A 13,727-nucleotide genomic window follows, 5' to 3' on the forward strand; every position below is an offset into this window, starting at 1 on the left:
TTGTGAGTTTCACAGAGAAGACAGAGCTGTGTGCTACAGTGACCATCCTCACCACTTCCCTTCTGTGCTAGTGATCACTACCCCAATATATTGCCAAGATTATTATTATAATCCCATCGATTTTCCCCAGATATGACACTTACAAATTACAAAGCTTGGAAAAAAGTTCAACTCCTTCTCTGCTAATTGCCACGAGGAAACTCCACAGCAAACATGCTTTAGCACAAGTTGTACTAAAAACAAAATGGATGTGCTAATTGTGGTATAATAAAATGCATTTTTTCAAAGGAATTTGATTAAACAGCTACTTGCAACTTATAGCAGAGATTTTCATAAAGATTTTCTTATTAATCTAATTAATATGCATTTTAAACTCTTATCCCTAAAAATGTACCTTAAATTATCATTTTGTTACATTCACACTGAGAAGTCCATGCCATTTCATAAAGTTTTTTACTCCCACCCCACCATAAATTTTTATGACTGGAATCCTTGATATGCACCAAAGCAGCAATGAAAAGTGGCCTGAATGCCAACATCAGGTGCATGGCCATGCTGCCCAGAGAGACAGCAATTCTGCTGTTCAGAGAAAAAGGAGCTGTGTCAGCTGCTACCTCATTGCAGTCCAGCATTACTGATGCAGGCAGTAAAAATGAAACACAAAAAAGTGAAAACAAATTCATTATAAAAGGAAGAGGAAAAAAAATGTTTTTGAGTTCTTGTTCTTTTTCTTCAGTGAATGGACCCCTCCCTTCCTTTCTTTCTGCAGTGAAGGCTGTGCTGAGCTGTGCTCTGACCTCAGGCATGGGCTGCACCATTGGCCACGGCTCACAGGGCCAACAAGTCACATGGAGCAGTGCTGTCTATAAATGTATTTGTTTTAAGTGGTTTCACTCCTGACACTCTGTGCAAATGTCTCATACAAGGGAGGTGCATACAACAGCAGTAAACACACTGATTCACCACTCCGTTTGGCCAGGAGTAATATACTGCTTTCCATTCTACCTCAGGTGGGGCTAGGACAGAAGAGTCATTGTCAATTTTTCACAACTATTTTGTCTTCCTAGTTTTCTTATATATCAAAATTGGGGAATAAAAAGTGGGGATTCACTCCTGTGGGTGTACCTCATCATGCTCTCCAGAGCAGAAGAAATCACCGAGCGGTACTTGTGTCGTGCAGGAGCCATCAGACCCAGCTCAGCTCACACAGCTTCTCAGAGAGAAGCATTTCCTTCCCCCTCTCCCCAGTAAGGACTCTCCCATCTGCTTTCCAGCCCGACTTTACTCATTCTCGTTAACCCTTTCACCAACTCCACAATTAATCACGAACTTCACCCGTACCGCACTCTCAAGTCAGGGCTCTGCACGAGGCAGCCCCAGCGGGCAGAACGCAGCAGACGGCGTCCATCGGGCACCCGCACAACGACGGGAGCCGAGGCCGGCAGGGCGCTCCGGCAGCCGCACAGCGAGAACCGCGAACCGCGCCCCGCAGCGCCGCGCGGTGGCGCCCGGCCCCAGCGCTGCTTCACAGAGCGGCCGCCGCTGTGCGAGACGGGCCCTTGTGCCGGCCTCTCACGGAGCGTTTCTTGCACGATCGGTAAGGTTTCTAATTCCAGAGAGTTCATTCGATCGGCTTCACGCTTTACCGCTGACTTCACGGAATTCCCTGACCTTCCCACAAGCCAGAAAAGCTATGAAGCCTGGGTTCTGAAAGGGAAAGCAGTGATCTCACTGAGGCGGAGTGCAGAAGGGCGCAGAGGGCAAGGAAATAGCTCGGGGTAGAAGATGCGAGCTCCAGATGTCTCCTTCGGAAGGCACCATCCTCCCTGCCCGTCTGTCTCGTGGCACTGTGAGCCGCGTGTCCCTGCTGCTGGGCATGGTCTGTCCCCGCCGCTGGGGAGCCTTTTCCCTTCCCTGCAACTGCTAATCAGGATATTCTCAAGCATTTCCAAATCGTTTTTATAATTGGTGATTCTCACAAAACAGTTGGGTTTTGCTGCGAACAATTGTACAAACACATTAGTCACGATTTGTGCATCAGAAACATGCAGCAAAGCCTTCCAAGCAGCCACACAAACAAACTGAGGAAAAAAGACACCAGAAGTTCCCAGTGATAACCTGGGACATACCCACAGAAACAACTCCATGCAGGACACCCCAACTACCTGAGTTTTGAGTGGCTGACAGCTTTCTAAATTTGCAGTATATTGCACCACAAACACAGCAAGCACACAGACAAAAGCGTGCATTGCCCTCCTAGCAGTGCAGAAATTAAATACAACGTAAGCTCTGCCACAGCAGCCAGGTAAGGACCCAGAGCAGCAAGAACTACAGCCTTTGTGTGTAGTATGGCCCAAGTGGGTCAGAGACACAATATGTCCACAGCTGATGCTGCAGCCATCCTGTATGCAACACCAAGGGAGCAGAAGCAAGAGGTGAGGTGAGCAGGGATCCACCAGGACAGCAGCCTGTACCAAAGCAGCACCAAGCAACAGCCCTACAAAGCAAGCACGGGACAAGGCACAGGGCAGCTGGAAGCACTGGGCAGCAGTGCTGCATCTCCTCACACGACACTGCTCTCATTACAGTGATTTAGCAATTACCACTCATTACCTTCCATACAGGCTTGGGTCTGGCTCTCAGCATCAGCATGGACCTGGCACAACTTACTGAGCTGGAGCATCACTTGGAATAAACACTAAGCATCGAATCCTCACTAAAGAGCCATAACGAGTGTTAGAACACAGACACATTCTTGATTTTCAGTGAAAAAGAATTAGCTAGAAAGATTAAGTGATCCTCTTCAGTTCAGTAAAGCAACAGTGAACATATTCCTGTAAGATAAAGTATCAACCTAAAGCAGAATTGGTCTTCCTGCGTTTTGTCACAACGTCCAGACTTGTTTGGATGTCGACGCAAGCAGGCATGGCATTTTGCAGGCTCAGCTGTGGATAACGCATCTGCGGCCACACGCATCCCTCTGAAGGAGCTGGGAGCACACATGGCTGCCACGGGAAGGACACCTGGCAGAACACACAGTGGTCACCAAAGACACCTGGGCAGAGCTGAGGGCATCAATACGCACTCATGGAGTATATTTGGAAAAGGAGGGCTCTGGGTATATACCCGAGCTGCGACACAGGCTTCAGCCTTCATCTCAGATCATGAAGGCTCGGAGCTTTGCTTTTGAATATGAAGTGTTCCAAGCACTGCTCTGATAGGTTGTCTGGCTACTGACTTCCCTCCACATGCCCTGCAACCAGACACACACACCTCCCCACATCACTGCAAGGGGCAGTTAATACATCCAAAAATATTCTAAGTAACATTCTCTGATGCTTACACATTTTTAAGGACAAAAGCTTTAATACTTTTCATTATTTTCCAGCAACTTCCAGGCACAAGAAATGTTTGCAGTAGATCCCAAGAGATCTATAATTGAAACACATACTCATACACATGCCTGGCCCTGCACGATGTATAGCATCATTCCCACTGCAATTAACAGAGAACTCATAGCACAAGTAGTGCCTGCACTTCATAGGTCATGGTGAGCAAGTGATGGGTACACAGAGAACATGAGGGACAGTTGGAGCAAGATAGCCACTTATAGATACTTAAGATAGAAACTAAAATTACAAAGGCATTTAAAGTAAGTGCAGTAGCCACACAGAGTATTTATTACATGAAGAAACACTGTTGAGAAACACAGCACAGATTTTGTTTTTATGAGATGCTAAATGTACAACCAACATGCCTCACATGGCTCCATATGGGGATTATGCTTTATGGGACTTACACAAAGCTCACATTTAGACTGGGGACTCAGGTTTCAGTGCCTTTGCATTCCTTTAATTCTGCCTCTCAGAAATGTGCTTATTTAAGTCATTTGTATTACTTACACCAGACTTTTGTTGCAGCTGCCCAAATTATCCTATTTTAGAGCACAACCAATAATGAAAACTCAGCTTTTGCTTCCATAGCTTTGGGATTCACTTCTTTAATCTCTGCCCATCTCTGATATTTTCAGCCACCAGGTTCAGATACCGTCTGGTCCAAATCCTTCACAGCACAGAAGAGGGCTCATGAAGAACATCACCTCCAGTCAGTATTCTTTTGACCACAGAAAGCTCACCCCATGATAGTTCTGGAAACCGTAAGAAGCAGCCAAACAGTTGAACAAGCTTTCATTTTGATGACAGCAGCTGTTTGGGCTAATGGCCAAGGGATGAGCATCAGCACACAGAATTTAAGCTTAGGAGCTGGCATATGTATAATGGGTCAGACTATACTCCATTTGGGTAGAGAATTAAAAATAACTTGCAAAACCAAGGCCTTACACAACCTGTCAAATGCACTGCCTTTTATTTTGATGCTTCACAAAGGTGCCTAGACTTGCAGCCCTGCAAAAGGATCACTGGCTGTCTCTGACATGAGAGAAGCTGGAGCTGCACAAGCTGGGAAAAGAGGATCACTATGGAATACTCCTAGTTCACAGCAGCATAGACACTGCTACAGGGCACTCATCTCAAGCACAATTTGCTTGCAGCCAGCAGTATTAAACATATTGTCTCCAAACCTTCTATTGGCCTTCAATAACTATGCTGGGAAAGGAGAGGCCTTTGTTGGTGTCTTCAGAAGCTAGAGTCTTCCTGAGGCTTCCTCACTTCCAAGAAATGACATGGACAAAGCACCTGAGGCACTGCTAAGTATCCCGAGCGAACAGAAATGGAAGTTACTGAGTCTCTTCCATATCCCCTCTGTGATAAACCAGCCATCTTCTCTAAGTCCCTTACCTGATGGAGTACTGGGGATGGCAGAGCCAAACTTGCGGCAATTGGATTCCCTTAATACAGAGATCTTCTAACACCATGCACTGAGAAAAGGATGGGCAGTGCGGGGAAGGTGCAACAGGAACGAGGTACCTGTGACTGCCAGCCCACCATGATGTGTGCCACACAGTGGCACAGAGACAAGGCTCTCCCTGAGCACACGTGCTGTGATCTCACCACAGATCAGCTGCCTGTGTCCCATAGCAGGGCTGTCTGCACAGCATCAGCGCCGCCCTGAGGACCCCAACACACTTATCCTGCCTTAAGCACCCCTGATGAGCTGGGTTCACATTATAATCTTTGGATAAAAGTTAAATCAATCACACCACAGTACATTGTGGGCACCAGAAAAGATGTGGAAGCAGCGCTATAGGACCCCAAAGAAGCATTTAGCAGAGAAATGCTGGTGGAAGCTTAATTACAGTGGCAGTGCTGCCTGCTGCTCTGCTGGGCAAGCTATTGAAGCCCTTCCAATAATGTTTTGCTGTAATGGGAACAGTTCAAGCTGCAAAAGAAGGTTTGCTACGCAGAAAACATTACAGCAGTTGATCCTATTCTTTAATGCACTTATTTTAATAGATTTTTTTTTCCTGCTGCACCAGCTATCAGTTGTCCTTATCTCTAGGGAGCACCATTCCCTGTTTTCTGCCACTTGCAACTAGCTGTGATTTTCAGATACAGCTTAGAGGAGTTTCGCTCCACCTAAAATCAGCCATTTTCACATATCTCATTTTTTGAGGGTTTTTATCAAATGCTGAGCATATGATTGCGCTATACTCAAGTAATCTTTTCTGCTAGGAATTTACCTTACCCAGAAGCCTGACAGAATACAGAAGCAGGTGAAGGAAGGACTGAGAGTCAAATTGCTTGAATCACCTAGAACAAGAGTTTTCCAATCCCTGACATCAGATAGTGGAAGGCCAGAAAAGAATTGGAGGCCTCACCATTTAGTCTAGAATTGCTCAGCTTCATGCTTCTTTGTGTCCTCACCATCCTCCTTTCCCAAACAGGAATGGGTTCCTTCCATCCTCCCTCCCACACCTTCTCCCTCACCCCACTCTTTCCAAACAAGACCCCAGATCCATTTTCTTGTCACACCTTTACTCATACAAATAATTCTCTCGTACACTTCCCCACCTACTCACAAATAAAACCACGAGGTTCCTACTGGAATTTATTAAATTTCATCTGCCTTTCTCTTCTACAATTCTATTTCACATCAACCAACTCAAGAAAGACAAGGCAACAAACCCCACAGGTAAATCAAACCATCTCTGTCTGTATAAAATTCATACATGCCAGTCACACAGTACCTAGGGTAAAAGAACAGGGCACCGTGGCACAAATTTATTCTGCAAAGAGCAGATCCATTCAATGTCAATCAGCTTCAAGGTTCAGATTGACTTATCTTCAATGGCACAATCTAAGCCAATTTGTGTACAAATGTTATTATCAACTGTCTGCCATTTACTCTCAGCCTCAAACACCATGTTTAAATATTAAGTCATTTTGATTAATCCCATCTCTAGCAACCCAAGCATTCTGACTTTCCTAAGAGCAGTCCTGCTTTCCATGTAACTGTCTAATGAGATATGCCAAAAATTAGCAAATTATTTGCTTGTCCAATTGTTTATTTTTAGTAAGGTATTTTAAAACACAGTATATGAGTGTAAGCCTTTACTTCTCAAAGGAAGAAATGAAGTCACCTCACTTAACATCTATTTAACCTAGCAAAATACAGTACAAATACATTATTGACATGACAACTTTCTGTTGTCTTGGGTCTTGTGTTAGTAACATCCTTTTATTTGCACTAGTAATTAATTCTATTCAATGTCAGGAGGATAATTTTGATAAACTGATCCCTTTGATAAGAATTCGTGAGTGAATTAACCTGCCTTGGATGTCTTTACATGATAAACATTGACATATTAAATGTCAGACACACGAGTATAATTTTACTGTAACTCATGTAAGCTGCTAAACTCACGTGCAAACCCATATGCATGGAGATAACATGCCCACTTTCTCGGGGTTTCCCAAATTCCTTGTGCCCGTTCCTCCATGGAGCTTACCAGATCTTGTAGAGAAGCACCATGCATTTCCCAGGCCTGTGTTCCTGTGCAGCCATACTGCCTAAAAGCTGCTCCAGGGTAGGCAGACTGTAAATAAACCTATTTACAGCAGCACTAATCCCTTTCTATCAATAAAAGGAGAACTCTTCTTTACTCACCTGCATCTTGGAGCTGCTGCCCCACAAGTTTTACATCTGCAGTCATGTAAATGCAGCTGAATGCTGGTTCCTAGTTGGCTCCAACATCTTCATTGCTCCGCACAGGAGCACAGCTGCATTCAAAAGGTAACTGAAGGGAAATGGAGAAGTGAGCGTGTATAAAACACCCTACATGGGTGGGATGCATTTTCATTCTGTTGTCAGTTCACACTGTCAGAAACAAAATGATCTTGAAAGTAATAGAAAATCAGTGTAATAAGCTGTCCTCAGCATGGCTTTGAGATCCATTTAGGGGAGCCCCACCGGTAAAGTGCATATATAATTACAGCCAAAGCTGTATTTAGCTTCAAACTAAACGCCATCGTGAGGCAGTGTATTAAATAATGCATTTCCCCAGTGCTTTTTACTGAGTATGTGAACGTTTTCTGTATTATTGTTTGGATAAGAAATTCTAGCAGCTTCACAGCCAATATGCACGCACATTTGAAGATTTCAGTGGAGCAGAAAGCATCTGCACCCTTGGGAAGTGACCACTGATACATAAGAATCTCACCATATTTCTGCTGCACCCTCCTTCACCTGGGATGCGAACTGAGCCCTAAAGAAGCAGAAGCATCCAAGGGATGCACCAGCACTGCAGCCCCCCAGCACTACAACCTGGCGAGGTTTCCCCCAGGCTCCAGGCAGGAGCCATTCTGTGGCCCACAGCACGCTTATTTCTCAGGTGGATGCGCAGCAGTGAGCAAGCAAAACTCCCTGCTGACTGTGTCATTGTTGTCACTGCAGACATTGTTAGCTAACTGTATATAAAACATAAATGAGGGCTCCCTCATCTTTTTACACCGTGTACCAACTCCCTTCCTTCCTTCCTCTTTTCCTTCCTGCCTTCCTCCCTTCCTTCCTCCCTTCCTTCCTGCCTTCTTTGTCAGAGGCAGTCCCCATGTATACACTCAGATCTGTTCAGGTTGACTTAAATGTCAAGTTTCATCACTAAATTTTTTATCAGTATTTTCCATGCCAGATGCACATATGTATCAGCTGGCACTGCCTTTCAAACTGACTAGGTAACAGTAAATCAGGAGAAGACCGCAGTCACAGCGGTGATACCAGCTGTTTTCTGGACAGTCATCGCTGGGATATCATGGTCAATTTAATGGCACATTTCACAGCAGGATGGAGATGTTCTCCCATTGACATAGCTATGTCTGTATTTATTCTTGCTCTGTTATTAATGGTTGCCGCATTTACAAAGCAATAAATGCATTTTGCCAGAGCAGCAAATATATGGAGAAGTTTACAACCCAAGTTATCTGCCCTTCTTAAGCCCTGAGAATTTGTAAGCAGCCTTTCTGGTGGCACAACATGCTGTAAAGAACTCTACAGCTGTTACCTCAAAGTTCTGTAGCACAGAAGTGTATAGAAGCATTGCATACATGTATTTATAAATATATAAATATTTTTCAATGCTATTTTACATTGTAGATGTAGACATGTTAAACAGTTTAACACCTATTCATTTTTTGTCTAAAGTCTTAATTTTTGCACAAAACAAAACGTTATCTTTATTTTGTCTGGAGACATCACACACACAAATGTATTACACAGAAATGGCCAAGCCTACCACGGTGTAAATAACTCATTCTGAATACAGGAGGTGGTGACACTCGTGAACCGGCTGTTACCTCCTGAGCAGCTCACTGCACACACAGGCAGTTGCAGCCACCACACAGCAGATGGCACAGCAAGCAGCTCGCTGCTGGCTGACAGGGCTGCGAGGTTTCCCCTGAGTGCCACCACAGAACGTTACAAGCTAAACATTAAGCGGGAGCGCAAACCCCAGCTCTGCATTATGCTTAGTGAGTCTGGATACAGAGAAACAACAGGCGGACACGATGCAGACAACTGTAGGCAATGTAGCTGAACTTGGGAGCCTAACTGGCAGAAAGCAACAGTTTTCCTTCACGGTAAAAGAAAAAAATGGAGCGTATTGATGCTTGGGTTGGAATTTGCACGCTGCTTCATGTGCACGATTTACTCATTCACAAAAGGTGGTTTCTGGTAAGAACTCTCAATAATCTGAATAAAGCAGTCCCTACAATACTGACCTACTCCAAATAACAAGAAACAAACCATGTACTGGAATGAAAAAGTTAATTTTCAAGCTAACAATCAAAAAGAGCACAAAAAACCTTCATAAAGCCCAAGTGCCCTTTGCTTTCTTTGTTCTCCACTTGGCCATCAGTACATTTTCAGGTAACCCTGGAGCAAATTTGGATGTGTAACAATGTGGGGCTGCTCTGTACAACTTGTACTGAAATAGCGAGCAGCAGACGCCACTCAGGGCGTGTTTGCACCACTTCATCTTTTCCACTGGGCTTTTGAGAAAAGTCAATTGTCCTTTTAAGTGCTAAGGAACACAAACCTGCCCTTTCCTTCGTGATTACAAAGCACTGACTCAAGCAGCCTGCTCCTTCCTCCTCCCATTCCCTTCTGTTTCTGTGCTGAAAGGTAACCCCAATTACCAGCTTCCAATAGAGGCCAGTTATACCAATACCTTAGAGCAGTCACTCACAGCTTCTTTATAATTTTATGCTCGACTTCTGAGGATGTCTTGTTTAATCAAAAGGATGCACAAAGGGTGACCAGATATTGATGCCACCCACCTCCTAATGGAGGTCTCACTCAGCAGCCCATCTGGTGCTGCAGCAACCCACTTCAGCTCATTTCTTTCTGGCATCATGCTTTTACAGTCTGTGCCACGCTGTTGTTTGCTCTTTCCACTGCATTAAGCACCAAGCCAAGGCTGTCAGAGACAAAGTTTTATCTGCTCCTAAATCCCTGTACAATCCTTTTGAATAGCATAACCCTCAGGGTCCATTTCTTCTTCTTTGCTTTGCTCTGTTCCTTTTGTCCCCAAGCTTCACATTTCTCTACAGTAAATTGCACTAGCACGAGATGCCTCTGCTGCCCCCCTCCCCAAACCATTTATCACCGTGCATCTGCTCCCTAGCAAGCAAACTGGTTTTGAGGTTCTAAATTAATTGCCAGTTTGTTCATCCTACCACAGATACATTTTCAAGGTTAGACCTATTAAACAAGTGAATCTGTTACATCCTGATTTTTGTTAGCTAACAGTTAATTTTTCTTTTTTTTTTTAAAGCGTCTTTCTAAGTGGTGTCAATCAGTCAGGACAGTAGAGAAACACACCTGGAGGGTGCCAGTGGAATTTTTTGAACTAGTTTCTTATGGAGTCTGGCTGCATCTACATCACCCTCTGTGCAAGTTGGTTCCTCTCACAGTAATTCTTCTGGCAGAGCCTCACAGCTGCAGAAGGCACAAGACTGTGCAGCCAGCATTACTACCAGAGCCTGACCTTATCCCATTTCAACACACAATGAAACCCAGAGCAAGTTCTACCAGGTTTCCAAGAGCTCGAGGCTGTATCCCCAAGTGTCTGACCCCCAGTCTCCATCTCTTCCTTTCTTCCTTCTGTTATGAGAAAGGTTCAGGGTGCCCCATGAGGACTTTACATTGTACCACATTCGTAAGAATTCTACCATCCTTCAGAGATCCTACAGATTCAGAAAGACTTCATAAATAGAATAGTAATAAAATCTAGAGATGTTGGTCTGTGTATTCATTGGTAAGACAAAAGACAATGAGTTATAAGGCTTGCCCTAAACCAAGGTGTGCTAAATATTTCTTGCTTGCACACAACAGTTTCAGAAAGATAAGATCAACTCCAAATACATATTTCATTTGCTGCCACAATGGTTGTTTCTCTTTTGTATTCATTTTTGCTTTAGGTTAACAAATGCCCAGCTGGATTCATATGCCTGCCTATGCAAGGAATCCTGGAGCTCTCTCTCCAGGAGCTCTCTATGAAATACTTATTAAAAAAAACTGCTGATAGTAAAAGACACGTATTGTATTTCAGAGTCTGCCTATATGCAACAAGAAATAAATCACAAAAGCCCTACCTTCCACAAAGTTACACAGACCAACCAGCTTTGCAGCATAACAAAACCAGCTTTGGTGGGCAGTTTCCCTTCGTTTCACTTCCCTCCCTCACGCAGTGGGCACACAGCTGGGGGCTGGGCAGGGTGGTACCTGACACACACAGGCCTGTGCTGTGCTGTGAGACTCCAGCAGGAGCAGGACACAGCTGTTACACAGAGCCCACGGCGTGCAAATGGCCTGCAGCATTCCTACGGGAGGACTGCTGTCAGTGCTGCTGGCAGCAGTGCTGCCTAATTCCAAGTGCTCTGTATGACATAACTCAGTATTTCTTTGTATATCTCTGTGTATGCTTATATTTATGGATCTCCAGGGATACGTGTTGCGATTTGTTAGTAATCCACTGCCTATCTTTCATTCCAAAAATACAATTAGAATTTATGATAAATCTAGGCAAGGACTAGTGGAAATAAACACAGTCTGCATTCACTGTCAGATGCTTTGAGGTCCTAGAAAGGTCAATACAAAATAAATTGCATAATTAACTGTAAATTTAATTAAAGAGTCACAGAATGAGAGAGAAAAGAACACTGAGATCAAATTTTCCCATTTGCATCCTTAAACATTAACTCAGCTGGCATCAGGAAGACTGAGAAAAAAAGACAGAGAGGGAAAATGTTATAGGCTTTCCAATAACAATCTTGGATCTAATTATTTCCTGGTGTGTACACAGAGGCATTACAAATACACATGTGCAGATGGCAAAGATAGCATAATTCACCATCCTCCTCACAAGTCTGCAAGCAGGTGAATAAATAAGAAACTGAACCCGGATCCATTCCAGTGCCTAAGAGCACCTTTCATTCCACAGAGAAAGACAGTTGGTAGCTCTAAAAATTAGAAAAATAGCCTCTGAGAATTTGGGCATGACATAAAATTCCCACAAAATACCTTCTTGACATAGGAACTATAGATGCAGAACCAGGAGCCTCAGCACCCCGGATCTCATTGCTTTACAGGGCACGTAACAGAGGATGACTTCTGCCTTTGGGTCTCAGTACTTCTATAAAATATTTTTTATTTGTATGTTTCATCTCTATTAATAATTTAAAACGATTTTTCCTCTTGACAGATTTTATGCCCAAAGAACTAAATCACTCGATTCAAACCTCTAGAAAATATATTTAATATAAATATACCTGTCCTATAAATGCTAGCTGAAAAATGTTATATATTCAGAGTTCCATCCTTTTCATTAAGATAGCTTTGGGTACAGAAGAATTTCCTTTTCTTAGTAATTCCAGTATGTCCAAACTCAGAAAATCCTTAGCATCTTGCTGGGAATTCATTTTGGTTTAATCATATTCAAATCCACTGCTTGAAAATTGCCAACCTGAAAACTATTCTCACCCTAAGATTTGTTAGAAATGTGAATTAGCAAATATTAAATAAGCAAATGAATTTGCAAATCTAACCACCCATCCTCACCCAGCAGGAATCTCACTCACTACAGACCTTAGAAACATAACTGAGCTCATTGCTTGCCATTACTCCTGCTTGAAATACAGCAGTAAGATGGCAAAAAACACTCAGAATCAGGAAAGCAAGATGGGGGCACTGATGCAAGAAATCCAGAAGTATCCCACACAGCGGCCTGAACAAAGAGAAGGATACAGCAGCTGTGCTAATATCAGGCCACAATACCTACATAATATCCCAGACTTTTCCATTAAAAATAAAATGAAATCCATGCCCACGAGGTTAACCCGACTCACTGCACTCATGCAAGTGGATCCACAGGCAGTGAAACGATTTCATGCATGTGGCAAATAGGAGTTACCTTGAACCTGAGATCAGCAAACCTGTTCCTCTCCCACATCAGTTCAGGGGTAAGTGACCTATTTCAAGCCCATCGAATGTCAGATGGTGTTTATATCAACCAACATATAGTGCAACATCATCAAATAGCCATTATACTGACATCTCAGAGGATCTTTACTGCCTGAACCCAGCTCACTGTGTAACAGCATGAACAGACAGTTCTACTGAGATGCAGGGAAAACCTTTCTACCAGCACGGTTAGCACTGGGATAGCGCCCAGAGGATGAGAGGCTCCCAGCTGGGAGATGCCCCAGCCTGTTGGGCCCGGGCTCTGCACACCCCCTCTCATGGGGCTGCTGTCAGCAGAGGATAAGCAGGCTCTTCCAGAAGCCCTTTCAGCCTTCACTGCTGCACGGTTCCCTGACATCAGTGAGAAAGGCCCTTCCATGGCACAGGGTGAATAAGGACAGCAGAAAACAGTGGCTGCATAGATTTATGCCACACCTATCAACTTTGTACCACAACTTGCTTTTTTAAAGGAAAATTACGTAAAAATCTCCAAAAATACAAGTTTAAACAAAATGTTGCTGCATTTCAAAAAATTAATTTGAAAATAAAAATTAGGCATTCAGATCCTCCATGCCAAAATGACTGCTTTTTTTATAGTTTAACTATTCTTGGAAGCAGAATAATGATGTTTATTCCTTCATTTTAGACAGAGTAATTTGAAAAGCTTTCCATCAGAAGTTTCTTGCTATGGTCATTACATTTCAGTGCTGTGCAAGCTGTGAGAGCAGGAGGTGCTTCCTACCAAACTCCATCTCGAGGCATTTTATTGCACAATAATTGTGTAATCCAACAGACATCTACTTCATTACCACCTT

The sequence above is a fragment of the Tympanuchus pallidicinctus genome, unplaced genomic scaffold (genome assembly GCF_026119805.1).
Source record: "Tympanuchus pallidicinctus isolate F22 unplaced genomic scaffold, pur_lepc_1.0 scaffold22, whole genome shotgun sequence".
In the NCBI taxonomy this organism is placed as follows: domain Eukaryota; kingdom Metazoa; phylum Chordata; class Aves; order Galliformes; family Phasianidae; genus Tympanuchus; species Tympanuchus pallidicinctus.